The sequence below is a fragment of the Sorex araneus genome, chromosome 3 (genome assembly GCF_027595985.1).
Source record: "Sorex araneus isolate mSorAra2 chromosome 3, mSorAra2.pri, whole genome shotgun sequence".
Lineage (NCBI taxonomy): Eukaryota > Metazoa > Chordata > Mammalia > Eulipotyphla > Soricidae > Sorex > Sorex araneus.
In genome coordinates, this window is record NC_073304.1 from 78,064,378 (window position 1) to 78,069,470 (window position 5,093).

The 5,093-nt window shown below is 40.0% G+C and overlaps 1 pseudogene; it reads right to left on the reverse strand.

Annotated features, from left to right (window-relative positions):
* Window positions 1-892: 892 nt before the first annotated feature.
* LOC129403599 (olfactory receptor 4F3/4F16/4F29-like) lies at window positions 893-1,831 on the reverse strand (annotated as a pseudogene).
* Window positions 1,832-5,093: the final 3,262 nt, after the last annotated feature.

Genomic DNA, 5,093 nt, shown 5'->3' on the forward strand with positions numbered 1-5,093 from the left:
AACTGAGCAGCTTACTGTAGAGATGCCTCCTGATGCTAATTCTTTAAAATTTTAGAATTCTGGGAGCATGTGGCCACTGACATCTCAAGCTATTCATAACAAGCAATACAAAATAAAAAATAATGGCTTAAGTGGTGATGGAAAAATTATAAATAAGTGGTGTAAAGGTGTAATAGTAGTGGCATTGGTGTTTAAATATTTAATATAATCACTGATTGTAAATAACTTTATGAAAATTAAATTTTAATAAATAAAACATATAAGTAGGGATTACGTAGCACTTTAATGTCATATTTTTATGTTCATCGATTTTGTTGATTTACTAAGATCATACTATATTATTAATAATTCTCAATTATACAATTTCGAGATTTCTTGCCATAATAGAAGTTAAGCTGATTAAAATTCTTATTATGGGTGGCTGGAACTGTATCAGAGGTAGCAGTAAAAAATTGTTTACTACTGGTGGAGTGACAGTGTTGGATCATGGTATGACTGAAACCCAATCTTCCACAGTTTTATAACTGGATTTAACAGTGATTCAACCTAAAAACAAATTAGCTGTCCAATGATAGGATTTGTATTTGTTTAGCAAAAGTAGAAGGTTATGCTTATATTAAGATAAAATAGAATCCTAGACTGTATAACTTTAATAACTATTTCACATAAATATTATTCCTTAGGAATGGAAACCCAAGATTATCATAATATTTTATCATAATCAATTTATGTACATAATAACCTTTTTTTAAAAAAGGAATGTCCTCAAAATGGAACCATCATCAGTGTATATAATCAAGTTAAGGTAAACAAAGAAAATCTTATCACTGAGTTTGACATTCAGCAATAAATAGCATTCATCTGCAAGGGATTTTCTTAATTCAGACATCACTTAAGATATCTTCCTATAGTTTATTAGCTGTCTACATACTCTTTTCATTGCCACCTTCATTTCTTGATTCCTGAATGTGTAAATGAGTGGATTTAGAAAAGGAGTGAGAACTGCATCAAAAATGGCCAGATACTTATCTAGATGAATGGAAGGAGATGGCCATGCATAAAAAAAAATCAGGGGACCAAAGAACAAGACTACCACTGTGATGTGAGCTGAGAGTGTGGACAGAGCCTTGGATGACCCAGTTGAAGAATGTTTCTGAACAGTGAGAATAATGATGATATAGGAAATGATTAGTACAATGAAGGAGCCCACAGAAATGAATCCACTGTTGGCTGTGACCATGAACTCTAGTCGGTAGGTGTCTATGCAGGCAAGTTTGATGAACCGAGGAAGGTCACAGTAAAAGCTGTCCAACACATTGGGACCACAAAAGGGTAAATTTACCACAAAGGCCAGTTGAATCAAGGAGTGGATAAGGCCAATTATCCAGGCACTCACTAAAAAGAAGATGCACATTTTGGGGCTCATGATGGTCAGATAGTGGAGAGGTTTACATATGGCAACATATCTGTCAAAAGCCATGGCAATGAGTAGCACCATTTCCACACCCCCAATGACATGGATGAAGAATATTTGAGTAATGCAGCCACTGAAGGAGATGACTTTTCGCTTTCTGAAAAGGTCATAAATCATCTTAGGAGAAGTGACAGAAGAAACTCCCAGGTCGATGAATGAGAGGTTAGCTAACAGGAAGTACATGGGAGAGTGTAAATGAGAGTCAAAAATCACAGTGATCATAATAAGTGAGTTTCCCATCATGCTTCCCACCTAAATCATGGATGAGAACACGAAGATAAGAAGCTGGATATCCCAGGAATTGGTGAGTCCCAGGAATACAAATTCTGTCACCACAGAGTAATTTGTTCCATCCATTATTGGTTTGTAAGCTTTGCTACCTGAAGGAAGAAATTAGACAAATGTAAATTATAGTGATCATGTTAATAAATTAAAAGGAAGAGAACAAAGGTGATAAATCCTATTTTCACTTTAGCATTAAAACTGGCCTTTAGAGCTACATAGCCTCTGAAATGCAATCACCAGAAAATTGGTATCTGTCACGTGAAAACTGCTCTGTCACCACATTATCTCATTATTAATATCCTACTCTTTCCACTTAAGAAAGATATTTTGATGTTATTCAGAAATACAAGATTGTTTTCTATGATAATAAGATTTCCGCCCAAATTTTCTTTGACTTTAGAACCTGGGATTAGTTACTTTTATCATTTTTCAACTATTCTATCCACTGCCAAGCCTTCAAGATTTATACTGGCAAGCAAGTTCTTACCAATCCTACTTTTAGAACATACTGCTTTCCGGCCAGCGCAAGATCGACCCCGGAGGCAACTGAACCACTTTGGACACGAGCGGCGCCACCAAAATGCCTCCAAACTGTGTGCTCGGAGCTTCTGGCCCAGGCGCTGCCAGCGAGTGATGCAATTACCAAAAGAATTTTCCCTGGACTTCATATAGAAATCCAAAACCGCGAGGCTGTGATAGACCTAATATCTCTTGATTGTCAGCAACGTGTAAATGTTCCTTTTTGGCAGGGCTTAACGTGGGGGGAAACTCCAAACAATAGTGCTAAGTTTTTTGTTGAAGGGTAAAAGATTGTAGCGATAGAATTTTAGGCAGAATTTTCCCTGGACTTTATATAGAAACCCAAAACCGCGCGGCCGCGGCAGCCTAATGTCATCTAATCATCAGCAATATGAAATGGTTCCTTTGTAATGGGTTGGACTATGGGGGGACCATAATAGGGTTAAAGTTTGTAGCGACGTATAATTTCTGACTGTACTTTCCCTGGACTTTATACAGAAATTCAAAGCCGCGAGGCCGCTGCCATGGCCGCGCAACCTATTGTCATTTACTCATCACCAATATGAAATGGTTCCCTTTTAACGGGTCGGACTTTGGTGGGAAATCCTAACAAGAATAGTAAGTCTTCTGCTGAAATATTGAAGGCTACCAAAGTGGTAGCCATCTCTATAGACTGAACTAAGCCATATCCCCACGCCGGCTGAGAAGAAATATCCTTCTTTCTCGGGAAGAAACGCGGCGTGGCGTTAACCATAGTATGATGTCTATTAAGCTGACACGGACCTGGTGGTGTGGGAATGGAATACAAGGGAATAAATTATTATGTACTTGGAACAGCGGGATGCTGGTGGAATCTTGAGCCGGGGCCGATACCAGCGTATTACTTTTGGTTCCAGAAACTGCTTGCAGACATTCTACCAGACTATCAACTAAGCCAGAGCCCCACGCCGGCTGATGACGAGAAATAACCATTTTTTTTGTTTTGTTTTCCCTTTGTCGGGCAGCGTGGTGATTACTAAACAGGCGTGATCTCGGTGGCACGGGACGAGGGGGGAAAAAAATAGAAAAGTTATGTAACAAACAGCGGGACTTAATATCTCTACATTCTCAGCAATGGAGAGCCATCAAATGCTTCCTTGACAGTGGGACTGTCTTTTCGTTTTTGGGGGGAAACCCTAGCAACAATAGTGAGTTATGTGTTGAAACATGGACTGTAACCAAGATAAAGCATAAACGAAGTGAAACTTATCACTTACAAGGGCGGGGACTGGGGGGGGCGGGAGGGGGTGGGAGGTATAATGGGGTGGTTGGTGATGGAATATGGGCACGGGTGAAGGGAAGGGTGTTTGAGTACCGTATAATTGACATAGTCCTGAGAACTATGTAACCCTCCACATGGTGATTCAATAAAATTTAAATTTTAAAAAAAAAGAACATATTTACCATCAGAATATATTAATATTAACCATTTATGTGATATCCTGTTTATTATAACTAGTATTTATTTTACCGCCCTTTGTATCTTGAAATTGGGAGTACAGTTCTAAATTACCAAGTAAGTATAAACTTCTTTTTTTGGCTTTTGGATTTTGGCTTTTAGCTTTGGCCACATCCAGTTGGGTTCAGGGCTTACTCCTGACTCTGAATGCAGAAATCAATCCTGGCAGTGCTTGGGGGACCGTATGCTAGGCCAGGAGTTAAATCAGGGTTGGCTATATGCAAGGCAAATATCCTACATGCTATACTATCACTCTGGCCCTGACTATAAGCCTTTTTAAGGAAGGGATTATGCCATCCACATTTTGATTCCCTGGGGTAATGAAGAAGCAGTTCCAAAAGAGGTGTGGATCCAGGAAATCTCTGTAAACATTTTCTACCACAAATTGGAAGTACTTAGAAATATCTCTAACAGTTTTACATCAAAAACTAAGTGGATAAATTTGTATTTATTAAATTATCAGAGTCTCTTACCCCGCACTTGGCTGTCTTCACCAGGTCCTCTCAGAGGGTGTATGTTGAGTTTTCCAACCCACTCTGAGCAGAGCCCCAGCAGCTGAAGACCTCCAGAACCCAGCCACAGCCATGCTTAAGGCCCTCTCCACATGCTGAGACAAGCCTCATGCATGAAAGCACTGGCAGTGAAACCAGGTGTGTGGGACTTGGGCAGAGATCTCGGATCAGGAATGGGCCTCCTCCACCCAGATCCCCCATTTTCCAATCACTTGGCAGCCACACACACAAACAGCCCCCACCTCCCTGACCCCTCCACCGTGTAATCCCATCAACAGCCAAGATCCAGAGACTATAAAACAAAGCTCCCAGCCTTTGCGACCTCTTATAACCTAGTTCTCCCTCTCAGAGAATCTGGCAAGGTACTGAGAGCATCCTGCCCACACAGCAGAGCCTGACAAGCTCTCCGTGGTGTATTCGATAAACCAAATACAGTAACAGTGATGGGTCTCATTCCCCTACCCTCAAAGAGCCTTCAATGGGCACCACTGGGAAGAATGAGTAAAGAGAGGCTGCTAAAATCTCAGGGCTAGGACAAATTGAGATGTTACAGGCACCCACTCAAGCAAATAAATGATCAACAGGATGACAGTAATACAGCGATTAAATTATGATACCAACATTAATAGAAGGAAGTCCGGTTCTTCAGAAGAAGATAATTCAAGAATCAGCATCCCAGAGCTTCTAGCATATAATCTGAGGAGTTTAAAACTATAAAGAGCATCAGAAGTACAGGGGAGAGCATTTTGTTCAAACCACTAAGCAAGAACTTTTCAGATTATTTTGTTATTTTAGTTTTAGAAAA